Source organism: Astatotilapia calliptera, chromosome 19, assembly GCF_900246225.1.
Source record: "Astatotilapia calliptera chromosome 19, fAstCal1.2, whole genome shotgun sequence".
Classification (NCBI taxonomy): Eukaryota; Metazoa; Chordata; class Actinopteri; order Cichliformes; family Cichlidae; genus Astatotilapia; species Astatotilapia calliptera.
In genome coordinates, this window is record NC_039320.1 from 1,833,334 (window position 1) to 1,848,452 (window position 15,119).

Below are 15,119 nucleotides of genomic sequence, written 5' to 3' on the forward strand. Positions count from 1 at the left end.
GGCTGAAACTTCTTGTTCTCTTGCTGCTGTTTGTGCCTGTCTCTACTAAAGACAAGTAGCTCAATCAGCTCAGTCACTCTCCAACTTTTCTTTCTCTTCTCAGGGGGTGTCGCTCTTTGTTATGTGGGCGTGTCGCTCCTTGTGGCATCCTCAGCACATGTTCCAGACATCTTAGGTGCTGTTTTTCAATGTGTTTTAGTGTTTCTTAAAAAATATTAGCTCATTTTAAATGTGATGCCAGAAACACATTTAGTGGTACTTAAAAAAATGTTTAAGAAACATTTAGCAGCTAATTAGCTTAACTGTGCAATCTGTGTGCAAGAAACAGGGCGCTTCTCTGAGCCTGGTTCTGCTGGAGGTTTCTTCCTGGTAAAAGGGAGTTTTTCCTTGCTCATATGGGGTCATATGATTGTTGGCATTGTTTGTTGGGGTTTTTTTGTATTATTGCAGGGTCTTTACCTTACAATATAACGTAAGGCAACTGTTACAGTGATTTGGCGTGATAAATAGTATTGAATAGAATTGCACTGAATTGAACTGACTTGAATGAAATTTAAAGTCAATATTGGATGCCTGTAAACTTTGGACCCTCAGTTGCAGTCTTGGTTGCGCCATTAAAAATCACTCCATGGTCTCAGGAACGCTTCCAGAAGTCACTGTCCAAGAACACCGTGAACTATGCTAGCAATAAATGCAGGTTAAAGCGCTATCATGCAAATTATAAGCCAAATGGGATCGAGAAATTAAACAGTAGCAAACTGTTCTGTGGTCAGACAAATTTTAATTTCTTTATGGAAAATATGGATACTCTGCCTCAATAATTCTGATGTGTTGTTGCCATCAAAATCTAAATCAGCCAATTGTTCTCTTAAAACGTCACATTTTCTCAGTTTAAATATTTAATGTTCTATTGTAAAATCATTGCATTCTGTTTTTATTTAGATTTCACACAGCACGCTGACAGATGATGCCACAGCTTCATTTACCATTTCAAATAATTTCAGTAACACCCTGTAGCTTTTAGATAAAATAGCATCCCTGGATGAATATACAGGACAAAAATTGGTTTTCAAAGAAATCAATTTCTAATGTAGTCAGCAAAATGTCTTTACATAGTCACACTGAAAACAATGAATAAAAGTAATAAATAGTGTAAGGATGTTAAAAATGTGCAGCTCACCAAAATAAAATGTTTGTGTCTGCACTTCCCTAAAACTCTACAACTGATATTGAATATGCATAGCTAACAAGAACCATGAACAAAACTAAGAAGACAACATTACTATTTCTATAATGAATGCACTGCATCTGAAACCTTAAAGCAGATGGGCTACAGCAGCAGAAGACCACGCTGGTTACCAAACCCATCATCTAAGAACAGGAAACTGAGGCTGCAATGCACACAGATCACCAAAATTGGAAGAAGATTGGAAAAAGGTTGCCTGGTCTAATTCATTCAGATGACAGGGTCCAAATTTGGCGTAAACTATGCATCAAAGGTTGACACTGAGTTCACTGTACTCAGACATCTCAGTCAAAGCATCTCAACATGAGGGCACTTTTATAATGTGGCAGAAGATGTAGTGGGAGATTCATGGACATCATGGATTTTTAACTGATAAATCTGCAGCAACTCAATGATTCAGTGATGTCAATCTGGACAAGAATCTCAGCAGAAAGGTTCCAACACCTCAGTGAAGCTAAGAGAGGATCCAGGCTCTTTGGTCTGCTGAGTGCGTTGCTCTCTGGTAATATTAGTCTGCAAACCTGGAGCAGACACTGGGTGCCTGCTGTGTTTGAAAGATAAAAACTAGACACATGTTTCATGACTAAGTGAAAAAAATTAGTCTGCTAAAGTTTTACTTTTAACCAAGTAAAGTGCTCACTGGGACTCTAACGCTCTTACATGAGAAACACGAGATTCTGTTTTTTCTCGTTAGCGTGCAAAGAAAACAGTGGTTATCAAAAAAAGATGTTGTGGTGTAATTGGTTTAGATTGCACTACTCTGCCAAAATCACACAATACACAATAAGAAGGCCAAACGGTTACAGTATAATAACTCATACAACTATAATAACTCAAAGCAAAACACCCTGCACTAGTAGTTCAACTGCTATAGCAGTTGAACTACTAGTGCAGGGTGTTTTGCTTTGTTAGCTAACACCAACAACTGACATGTGTTAAATATTCCCACAGACTTTGTTACATGCTGCTTTTACTGAACATGTGTCTCTCTCTCTCTCACACACACACGCGCGTGAACACACACAGTTTGTGGAGCCCAGTGAAATGATGTAACAGCTTACTTACTGTGCCGAAGGTGAAGAGACGAACCCAGTATTTATTAGCAGTGTGATTAAACTGTGAACATTTGTTCCAGAGACAGAATATAAAAGCACAAAATGATCTGCCTGTTTGACCTCACTTGGCTTGCAAAACTGTGCCAGCAAACTATGCCAGCAAAGCCATCCACTGGTTAATCAGTGCCAGAATCAACAGCTCAGCAGCTGGTACCTCTGCACAGTCAATCGCACACACCACGAATGACAAGTAGAAACATACAGCTGGCAGGTAAGGGGAGTGAGTACATCTAAGTACATTTGGAAACACTTTTTCAAGCCCTACGTGCATCATGAAGTCCTAGGTGAGCAAAGAATCTGAAGGTACAGTAGTGCCGTGGCTATGGAGATAGAGAAAAAGCAAAATATGGCAAAATTTAAGAAAAAGCTAAATATAATACAATGAATAACGCTTTGTGTTTCAGATCTCTGTGTTCTCTTATGTTTCTGTTTTTAATTTGTTTTAAACGCTGCTCTATTTTCCACTTCATGGCCACAATCCATGGCCTGGATAGTAAACATAAAGCTACATTTCACTCGCTTCACAGTGTCAGCTGAGACCAAAAGTCATAATAACATGCAAATGTATCTTGGACAAAAGGATAAATTATAAAACACAAGAAAAACGTCGGCAGTTCAACGCTGTTACTGTGTACTAGTCAGTCAATGAACAGTCAATGTGTGTATAACGCAGGTCAGGTCAAAGTGGTCTTGAGCAAAAACAATGCACCCTGTATACGAACGTCACCTCTCACCTAATTCCCAGCCTGGGTCCTTCGAGGCCATCACATTCACTTCCATTCACAAAAAGTAAATACGTCCAAGAAATACAGCCTTTGATTTTAACTAGTGGGTTTCACTGAACCCAAGTGGACACCATGAGTTGAAACCTATAGCTCTTAAGTCAGGTCAGATGTCCATACATACAGACATCTGCCTTGCTGCAGGTAGATGGTTAAGATAAACAGAGACAGTAATTATGTATTTTCCATAATATGTTAGCATTATTTATCATTTAGCTTTTACCATCCAATTTTAGAAGTGCATGCAGGGCACTGTAAGTAATGTGTATGATGCTGAACATGATAATCACCTGATCTGACGAGAAGAAGCAAATATCTGCTCATCGCTGACATCAGATCCGAAGACAGCTTACACAGTAATTGAAGCTGCTGTTTTAAGCTTGGTATTTTGGTTCAAATACATTTCATAAATTTTTACTAGCGGTTTAAATCAGGAAATCTCTCTTAGCTGTACTGCCAAGGAGCAGAGATATGAAGCTATCCCATATGGAAAAGATATATATATAAATCTTATAAAGTTTGTTTCTGTCTTGTGTGAAACTTGTATGAAAAGCATACAAGAGTAAAAACAGATATAAGATCCCTTGAAAAATTATATAAATGACTTGTATGTTTTGGATACTTACTAAAACAATATATGAAAGTAATGAGAAAGTGGCCACTTTCATGAGTAAATCATATAAGCCTTATATGATTCACTATATGAAGTAGGCCACATCTTAAGCAAGTCTTTTATAAGTTTTTACTATTTCTTTTCCATATGGGATAGAACAGACGATAATGTGTGTTCTCTGACATCAGAATCACAATCAGGAATTTAATTATCCTTAAGGAAATTATGTAGGGATATGTTGCTAGCAGAGATGGGCAGTAACGCGTTACTGTAATCCGATTACTTTTTTCAAGTAATGAGAAAAGTAAGGGATTACTATTGCAAAAAAGTAATTCGATTACTGTTACTTTCCCGTAAGCACGCTGCGTTACTGCGTTACTAAACCGTGATTTTGTGAGTGTCTCATGACAATGACGTATGAGCTGCCAACGTCCGTGGCAGCAACAGATGTGTGCAGACCAATAATGGATAATATGGAGTGTGGGAGAGAGTACAACCATGCAGCGTTTAAAGCGTGGAAGTACTGAACTGACATTACTTTGAGTTTGATTCTGTAAAAAGTGACAAAAACATTAGTGTGCGCTGTACACTCACACACTGTGTGGGAAGAAAACTTCTTTCTACAGCAAAAAATTGAACTTCAAACCTGAGCAAGCACCTAGCACGCCGGCACGGGAATGTGAAATTCACAGAGAAACCCACAGATCCCCCAACTGACATGACTGCTGCGGCACTGGGCAAACCTCCACCGGCCCCACTCCTGCTAAACAGGTGACAACAGATTTAAGAGGAACAGGACCTAGTGCAGCTGAATCTTTGATTTTATTTATCCTTTGCTGTGTTTTCATTGCATCTATTTGAAAGAGTGAGTGTAAACACAAAAATTATTACATTTTATATGCTGGAATATGCAGAAAATAGGTTTAAATGTTAAACAAATTTCTTCAAGTCAAAGACTGTTGCATATAATTAAATTTTTGCTTGATGCAATGTGCATCAAGTTTAAAGATTAAAACTAATAAAACAAGCTTTAAATTTATTCAGTTTTATATGATGGATTATGCATAAAAAAATAGAATTGGGCTGAAAGGTCTGTTGCTTTATGTATTCAGGTTCTTTTTAAAAAATAAGTAACTAATTACTTTTGAAAATAAGTAATCACTAAAGTACTTACTTTCTTGGAAAAGTAATCAGTAATTAGTAACTAATACCTTTTTCAAGTAAATTGACCAACACTGGTTGTCAGGAGTGGAATGTACATGACATGTACATCTGGCAACTTTTTGCTAACACGGTGCCAAAATGTATTAGTCCTACGTGCTTTTGTGGGCTCGCTACTGAGTTCTTCTCCCCACTAGTGACCCAGAAATGACTTGAGTGTTGCTGTTGGGACTGCAGCTGGGTCATCTGCCTTCTGTCAACTGCAACTCCTCCTATGACTTAACTGCCTTGGAGGACAAACTCAGCATTGTAGGACATGTTTGCTGTTATAAAGTGATTTTGTGTTTTAGCACAAATATCCGCACATATTTTCACCAACACCAAGCAGCTTGATAGCACGTGCAGTACTTAAAGAACGTTTGGTGCTACTTGCAAGGAATTTTGAGAATTCTTTTGTTAGATTTGTAGTGCAGTTTACTCATATGCATAATTAAAGCGTTATTGCATCCATGAAATACGACTTGCAAGAGCTAAGCACGACCAGATCAAAGTTTATGGAACAAGCAGCAGGAATGGAAAAGAAAATTAAACTGCTACAGAGACCAAACAGAAGATTCACAATTATAGTAAAGCTAACTGCCAACACTCTGCCTGACATTTCACATCTGAATATTTTCTCAGACTTGCCAAATTTAAACACACTGCTGTGCTCTAATTGATTGCAACTCTTCAGTATTTCTCAAAAAAAAAAAAAAAAGCCAAATGTTCTAACTAAATGACTTCACACTTAATTTAAAAGACATTAAAAAAGAGTATAAACAACTCACTTAATTCCTAGAGCTGTGTGGCTCAACACTCAGGCTTTTACTATGAATAAAGCTCTTCTGTCAGAATGTTGTGCTCAAGTTTGAGCTTTGGACACACTGGTGCTCATGGCAGCTTTCCATGGTAAACCACCAGTCAGGCAACAAGGGGTCAAAGGACCCAGTGTTTAATTCCACTGCTTCCTTTCATTTACATATAATTAAGAACCGGGCTATTGAACAATCAGGACGGCTTTGCCTTTATTTTGCTCAAATTTTCATAAAAGCTAAAATTGTTAAAATGTTTTAGTCTTTTAAGAAGATGCTGGTCTTTTTCTACTTTTCACTCTTACTACTAAAACAGAAAAAAAGAGAAAACATTAAGTATCATAATTTTTTATCAGTCAAGTAATGAAGGCATTTTTTTAACATCTAGACCCTGTAGGACCAAACTTTAAGGGAAAAACACAGACTAAAAAAGATCTTTTTTAGTTAAGTGGTTACTCATAATATCAGTTGTTTTGGGTAGTAAAAACAGAAAATAAAAAGCATGATGTAGAAGTCTATATTCACCTAAATGGGCATCTTTTATTTAATACATGCGCATACGGCCGCTTGGTTAGAAACAACCTTTGACAAAACCAAAGTTTCCTTAATGCAAAATGAAAGAGGCAGAGGACAGTGACACCATGCATTGTCCGGTGGACTTAAAAGTTTGGGAGTGTGTCGCTGCTTCAAGCTTATTGTCACTGCATAACCAGCCAGTAAATCAGTTACATACCGTCTAAACTTTAAAGAGAAAAAATTCCCGAGTTAAAATAAACTTTTATAAATAAATACCCAGCTAAATGTTGCATATGGCACAGTTCATTCTAAAGCTCAATACTGGACTTCATTTTTGAAAAGGTGCAGCATGTAACCTAAACTCATCTACCAGCCTCCAAATGTGGCCAAAGTCGGTTTATCCCCACCAACAAAAACATCTTTGTCGCAGAATCAAAAACCCCAAACACTTCTGACAATCTGTGAAAAGTAGGGGGTGCATTGCTGTTATACTTTAAACAAAAAAATCATGAGACCTGACCACAAATGGATTAAACTATGTCCTTCTTTAGGCAGTATATTAAAAACTTGTTTATTCCTCTTGTATAAAGAAGCTCCCCCTGTCAGAAAAAGGCTCCCAGCCAGTAACACATACCGGAACACAAAGGCTCCCGGCAAAACTATTAGGCAGCCTCTATCCCTCCATTCTCTCAATCCCACAAAGCCGACAAGGAGCTGCTGGAGGACGAGAGGCCCGCCGAATTAAAGAGGTTGACAGATTACATGCATGCAGGAGTAGCAGGAGGAAGTTTCTGCTTCTGGTTTGCAGAGAAGTCGAAACAGAGAGGCTACGGCAGAACGGACAGACTGATTACAGTGTCGGGATGTGGAGTCATTTTAGCTGTCACCTGTCACTGCTGCCACTCCATCTACCTGCCAGATGGGTTTGGCCCATTTACTGTAGCAGAGTTCTCCAGAGAAATATGCCACGTCCTGTGAAAGGCATTCCATTTTTCTTCTGAACCTTTTAAGCATCAAATTTAAGTGTAAAAGTAGCAAAAAATACCTCAGGGATGGTGTTAAATCAGTTAACACCAAGTGCTAAAATTTGATACGTGAGTATGTGATCATTTCAGAGACGTGCTTCATAGCTTAACTCGTGATTCTAAAGTGCCTGTAGTTAAACCTGTGACAAACTGAGGACCTGTCCAGGGTGTACCCTGGGATAGACTCCAGCCTCACCACGACCCGGAATGGGATAAGTGGAGGGAAATGGGAAATTGATGAACGGATTAGTACTGCGAGTACTAAGCTACAAAGCTGGGACAACTGGCCCATCTATGCTTACTGTGTCACAAGTCAGTAGTACATGACTAGACCTATAGGCTACATTTTTCTACTTAGACACAACGACGAGAGAGGATTTCACACCTGCTGTCCCAGCAAGGTTTATTTGCCAAAAACAGAAACAAGCAGGGGTAAAGAAAGTTGAGGATGATAGGAGCTGTTGCTGAACTCTCTGTAATTCTTTTGTTGTTGTTATTTTCATTAATTATTAGCCTCAAATAAATGTGAAGCTCAAGAGCAGGAAAAAAATTAAAAGTGGTGCAAAAAGTGGTGTTAAGTCTTTATAGCTAATTGCACCTTTATGGTTTTTCCTACTGTTATAAATTAATTATAAAAATTCTTATATCAAATAATTATTCACGATAACCTTGTCAGTGAGTTTACCACTTCCTGGAACTGCTAGCTATATTCACTGACCAATTATGTGACTTATTTCTGACTGTACCTTCAGTCAGACCATAAACAAACTCATTAGGAAATGACTTGGTCATTAGGTGGTTGCCAACATCTGGTGGCCTTAAGACGCAGGTTAAAGTATTCCTGCAGTGGCCTAATTTTTCCAACCAGGAAGCTACATCCATCGTTTTTGTCTATGAATCAGACAGTCAAAATAAATAACTGATCCTCTAATATTTATATTTTGTTGTTGCTTCCAGTGACACCTGTTCTCTCTAAATATAAGCCCAGAACATCAAGCATCATTTGGGCTCAAGGGAGAATTGCTACGCAACTAAAAAATTGTTCTGATCACAAGAAGAGAAGCTGGTGAAGCTGCTGGTTCCTGACCATCTAGAGGTGATCTTGACCTATTACTTGCCTAATAGGTTACCACCATAGAGTTTTTTGCCTAACAGAGAACAGTATCAAAATGCAGTACTGGGAAAGAGTATATAGATTTTAAGATAACGTACAGTATTGTGCCTTCAGCCAGCCCTCAAGGCTTGCACACTTTTTAGTCAAAATAGGAAATTTATTGAAATGTGACATACATGGAAATACAGTATATACGGCAAAAACAGACTTTGTGCAATTCTAACAAGCTTGAAAGTTAACATGTGGTATGATCACCTTTATTCTTCAACACAGCCTGAACCTTGGAGGAGCTTTCTTGACATTTCTTTAAGAAGTCTTCAGGAATAGTTCTCCAGGCTTCTTTAAGAACATTCCAAAGCTCTTCTTTGGATTTTTATTGCTGTCTGTTTTCTTTCAAGATGATCATAAACTGCTTTGATAACATTGAGGTCTGAGCTCTGAGGAGGCCTAGTCCCTGGCTGAGAGTGTTCAGTTGTGTGTTTTTCTATCCTGGTTTACTTATATTGTATTGGGAGTGTTCGAAATCATTGTCAAGCAGAAAAATGGAGTAGTTGACAATGAGATACTTTCCAAATGGTATTGTATGTCGAATCTGTGCTTTTGACTGTACTTTGTTGCATTCGCAGGTTCATATTTCCATCAGTCCGTAAATTCCATCAGGATCTCCAACACAACTAAAATCCAGCACCAAACCATGACACAGCCTACATCATGTTTTATAGATGACTACACTCAGTGACCTCTCTTGACCTCCACGGCGAGACAATCTGAGCAAAAACTTCAAAGTTCTGTTGCAAACGTTTGTTAGTCCAGTTCCCTTCCTTAAGAATGGCCTTCCATTGAGACAAGTTTTGATGAGACTTTGTAGAACAGTAGAAGGATCAACTGAAGGACCTGATGTATACTAGTGGTGCAACGGATCACGAATGATCCGTAATCCGAACCGATCCCACTCCACGGTTCGGCACGCACATGATCCAAAGATTCGAAAAAGGAATCTGGTGGGTCTGTCAAGCGATAGTTATGGCCAGCGCTAGCGGTCCAAGTGGAGGAGTAGAGGAGTTTGCAGTATTTAAGCAGCCCTTTGCTGCCCAGTCCGCCCGGGCTAAAGCTATTACAAAAGCTACTGGGGTGTTTAGCTGAAGACGGGAGGCCGTATTCCGTTGTGCAAAACAAGGGGTTTAATCTATGATGAACGTGCTTGAGACACGCTATGATATCCCGCAAGATCGTTCCAAGCATGTATGAGCAGGAAAAGTTTAAAGTTATGGCTGAACTGTCCCAGTCATCTTCTGTTGCCCAACTACAAACGGGTGGACCTCCAGGGAAACGGAAAGCTACGGAGTGGTAGATACAAAGCCCTGTACTGCCCTATATTTTACCTTAATTTGTTTTTATATAATTGCGTGGAATGAGTCTTGAGTTGAGTATACCATAAGCAATTATAGTTGAGTTTTTTAAAAGGCAAAAATACTTAAATAAGTTAATAAGTAAATGTTAAAATTTTGTCACCACGAGATTTTTGAGCCGTTGCACCACTAACGTATACCATAAGCAATTATTAAACTCAGGCTTTCTTCCATAGTTTGCCTTTTGTCCTGTCTCTCTGCCCCTAATTCCATTGCAATAAGCCTAGGCTGCTGGGTTTCCCATGACGCAATGAACCATTCTTCTTCATGCTCCTCTTTTCACTCTCTATGTGTTTATACTCCCGTCTGCATTTAATCATTAGCTATTATTAATCTCTGGCTCTCTTCCGCAGCGTGTCTATTGTCCTGTTTCCTCCTCCCCAAACAGTCGTGGCTGCTCCTCCACGAGCCTGGTTTTGCAAGAGGTTGAGGTGACTGTTGTAATTTTGTGCTGTATAAAAAAAATAAATTGAAAATTGAATTGAAGTGAAGTGAACCTTGTGGCAACTAGGGATGGGTATCGTTTAGGTTTTATCCGATACCGGTGCCAAATCGGTACTTTTGAAACGGTGCCGGTGCTCAAACGGTGCTCAAACCGGTGCTTAAAGAATGGAGAACACAAAATTGGTCCAAAAACCTCTCATGTTCAGCTGTTTTTTGTAAAAAGATAACAATGTTAGCCTTTTCTGCAGCTATGGGGCATATATGGTATTACTGTTGGCTGGAAGCAGTGCTTAAACAATGGAAAAAATACAAACTTTGTCCAAAAACCTCTCATGTTTAGCTGTTTCCCTCTTTTTCTTTGGTCATTTTAGCCTTTTTGGCCAGGGTGAAGGGAGTATCTGCCATCAAACAAGAAGACAGCTGCATGTAGCTATGATGATGTTTGCTAGTTCACCTTACATGCATTAATGTAATAACGTGGTTAGCCTACTCAACGTAAATTACACACGAACAACATAAAGCTACTCACGCAGAGAAGAACGGCTGCTGCTGCCATCAAATACGGCGCATTTCTCGGCTTTAAAAAAAAAACAACGCTATGCGTCGTCAGGTGTTTCATCGGATTTGAGGTGTTACCTCCTTTGCACAGTATCACCTTAAAGCACTTGTTGCAGGCTGCTGAGTTTGCATATTTTGCTGTGAAGTACAGCCAGACTTTGACCGCTTCGCCTTGGGCATTTTTAATCTGTAGCTCTGCTCTAAAGGAACGTACGTACCTGGACCCGCCTACTATCCTCGGAAACGTAAAATGATTGGCTAGAAGTGTATCACAGCTCAGGAAAAAAAAGCACCAAAATAAAGCACCGAAATGTGCGCTGCTTTTCGGTCTGGTTACTACCGTTTATGATGGCACCGGACACCGGTACCCATCCCTAGTGGCAACAGTTGTGACTGCTATATAAATAAAATTGAATTGAGTTGAATTAAAGAGAATCCTTTTTTTCTTAAGGACATGATCTTCAGACACTATTCGTCTGCAGTAGATACAGTGCCTTGAAAAAGTATTCACAACCCTTAAACTTTTCCACATTTTGTCCTGTTACAACTACAAACTTAAATGTTATTTTAAATTTATACAACAGACCAACACAAAGTAGTGCATACTGTAATTGTAAAGTGGAAGTGATGTCATACATGATGCTCAAAATTCGTTATAAATAAAAGTCTGAAAAGTGTGAAGTGCGTTTGTATTCAGTCCTCCTGAGTCAAAACCATACCAAACCACCTGTCACTGCAGTTACCATGGGCATGTCTCTACCACCTTTGCACATTCAGACTTCAATTTTTGCCCATTCTTCTATGAACAATAGCTTCAGTTCAGTCAGATTGGATGGAGGGCATTTATGAACATCAATTTAAAAGGCTTGCCACAGATTCTTTTGCATTTTAACAGGGACATGTAAGTATACTGTGATTAAGGGGAACCCCCATCACAGTCTCAAGTCTTTTGCAGCCTCTAACATGACTTCTTACAGGATTGACCTGTATTTAGCACCATCCATCTTCCCATCAACTCTGACCAGCTATCCTGTTCCTGTTGAAAAAAGGCACCACTGCATCATGACGCTACCACCACCATGCTTCACAGTCGGGATGATGTATTCAAGCTGCCATTCTTCCATAAAAGCCAGATTTGTGGAGTACATAAGTAATAGTTGACTAGGTTCTCCCAGTTGAGCTCAAAATCACCTCGTTTGTGGAAAGATTCCATTTGATGCCAGTCAAACTCTGTTTATCTATCTAAAAATAGAAATGAGAATAAATTATACGGTTTTATTGCTGGCTGGTAGCAAAAGACTGCAAAAGATACAGTTTTGAATTGGCTCCTTGCTAAGCCATCTGTTATGTGTACACACAATGCTGGTTCATCCCTTGAGACAGGTGCCTTTCATGATTATTCCTCTAAAAATAGTCAGCTACAAGGATTGGCCTGTAAATGAGTGGAAAAGCAGCCAATGCCCAAAGAAAAACTTGAAAGACCTTCAGAAAGCCTGGAGAACTACAGCTCAAAACCACTTTTTTTGTTTTAAATCTCAAGTCTGGTTCCTTGGGAGCAAAAAATAGAGAAATTACATGTGGGTCAAGACTTTTGCACAGCACTTTACACTTTGACATACATTTTAAACTGATTTACAGAGGCCACGATGACAGACAGAAGTTATTTTCCATGAGCAAGAACTGAGTCTGGTAACCTATCAAAGGTATTCACTGCAGTATCATTTTACAACTTTAGTTTCTGACGAGTCTTCACAAAATTGAGAAATAAAGGTCACTAGAGGCAAAATTTGGTTAAGAAAGTAACTAAGTAGATGAATAAGATCTAGTGAGTGGGCAATCTGCATAATTTGGCTAATTTGAACATGTAAAATAATTTACAAATGTGCATTTCCTAACCTGAGCAAACAGTGATCATTTAATGCAAAAATGTTTAATATCAACCTAACAAATATAATCTTTTTCACTTTAAAAATGTAGTACGTGTGAACGAAACCCCTGATATGCATGGATCATGTCACATGTGCACACAGGGTATCGGTAATTGTAAGCTGAATTCAAAAGCTACCAGAAAACATCTAAGAGACCGGTGCATTCATGCATTACCCTAAATGACACTGACTTGTTTTTTTTAAATAAAGTGGTTAGCTCATGGCCTCTTGATTAAAAAGCAAAGAGAAAATCAACAAACTATCTATAGTATTCAGTTTGTGTTAACATATGATTATGGTTACATGATTTTAAACAAGTTTATCTGCTAATAGTGGACAAGTTATCCTGTTAACATGTACAAGTGTATCTGCTAAGCAAACAAGCAGGCGGTACACAGAAAAAATAGGGCTATCCTGGTGGATCATCTTCTGAAGTAAGTATATGCTAACTAGCCTCTTTGAAAAAATATATATATTTACATAGTAGAGGACAGTTATGTGCCTCTGATACTCATTCATTCATCCTCTGATAATAGAAAATTACCATAAATAAAGTTGGTTGCCAATATTTAAGTCTGGTCTACAGTTTTGTGTAAAAGTATTTGCGTTTTTGTTACACAAATTGTAATACAACACAAAGAAAACTCAAGTAAATACACACCTGACTCTATATGGAAAAGTAACTGATTCCTAAACTGGATAACTGGTTTATCCAGGAGCAATCACCTGATTTGTGGAGCAGAAATAACTTAAAAACTAACACATCAAAGAAGCCCCACTCACCTGCTGGCCACATCTTTTACTTGCAAGGGGCAGCCAATCAGGAGAAAGCTGGCATAAAAGGGAGAGGAATGAAATAGCATTGAGAGGGCTACATCAGTGCTCATCTTAATTACATGAGGATTATTTGCAGTTGTGAATCATGCAAAACTAGTAGAATCAAATAATAAAAATATAGAAAATCAGAAATGAGCGCAATAGGGCCCCTTCCACTTTAACATTGTGTCCACTGTATAGTCTTTAGAGGCAACACAAAAGAATATAAATGGCAGCTGTTTAACTGTATAAACTAAAAGATATTTCTGAACATCAGGGTCACTGATCTCCAACGTAATGGATAGTCAAAGTAGCTAAGGACGCTGATAATTGGCTGGAAATGTAAGATAATTTTAGAAAACACTGTGAAGTTCTCTTTTTAATTAAGCAAAACTGCACATGGATGTATCCATGTGATTAAAATATCTGAGATAACATTACCAATAACTTTTCTGATTACATTTAACACACAAATTCAACGGAAATCATTACAAATGTGAACTGTGAAAATAATGCAGCACTCAGCAGCACCAGTAACAGCACAATAAGTCATAAATGCACGCACCAGTGCATGACCATAAGTCATCAGATACACCTACTCCAAGTCAGGTTGTCAAAAAACATCAACACTCAGATACAAATATATGTATTAAAGAGTCAGACAGAGAGTCCAGAGTGACAAGAACCAATCCGAGCAAACTGAATTAAATCCACAGCAGAGCCGAATGAGACAGTTTCAGGCGTCAGCAGCTGTTTGTAGCCTGAACTGCAAAGTGAAGGAGAGCAGTTTTGAACTTTAGATGCCGGCTGCAGGCAAATACGCCCAAGATGATAAACTTTAACAATAATAATATAACAACAATAATTTATTCAAACGTGCTACTTGTTTTGTGGCAGCCAGTCTTTCTTTCTTTCAAAGTCAGCACTCTGTGTTTAATATCTTTGTTTGATTTTTGTTTTTATACCACACTTTACCCAAAGTTTATAAGGCTTCCATAACACTCTTCTTCTATAGTAATGAAATTATTTAGATGTATTAAGATAAGATAAGATAAGATAAGATAAGATAAGATAACCTTTATTAGTCCCACACGTGGGAAATTTGTTTTGTCACAGCAGGAAGTGGACAGTGCAAAAGTTATGAGGCAAAAATTAGAATACAATAAGAATAAATACAGTACACAACTGTACAGAATAGAATAAAATAAAATACTATATACAGTAGAATAAAATAAAATAAATATACAATAAGATAAAAATAGAATACAAATACAAATACTATATACAACTGAGTAAAAATACAACGATGACAGAAAGGATTATTGCACTTAGTATTATTGCATATGTATGGATGTGTGTGCTTGATCAGTTAAAGTCTTTATTATGGAGTCTGACAGCAGTGGGGAGGAAAGACCTGTGATGTTTGTTGAATCCTTTGTATACCAGTGTTTTTAAAATATATTTTACCTTCACAGGGCATAAAGGAATGATCTAAATAATTGATAAAATGAAAAAAAATCTCTTAAATTTATTATACTTAT

The 15,119-nt window shown here is 38.1% G+C and overlaps 1 protein-coding gene across 14 annotated transcripts in view; it reads right to left on the minus strand.

The window, feature by feature from the left end:
* The window catches only part of esr2b (estrogen receptor 2b), a 74,390-nt gene that overhangs the window by 55,041 nt on the left and 4,230 nt on the right, over positions 1 to 15,119 (minus strand). Inside the window, exon 2 of one of the 14 annotated variants that reach the window (XM_026152756.1) lies at positions 13,546 to 13,593. The exons of 11 other annotated variants lie outside the window; for them this stretch is intronic. The gene's annotated coding sequence lies outside the window, so the exon portion shown is untranslated. Of the gene's footprint in view, positions 1 to 2,311; positions 3,650 to 5,744; positions 6,068 to 13,545; positions 13,594 to 15,119 lie in introns of those variants that run through there. 2 more of the 14 variants (XM_026152754.1, XM_026152757.1) reach the window with 2 other exon arrangements.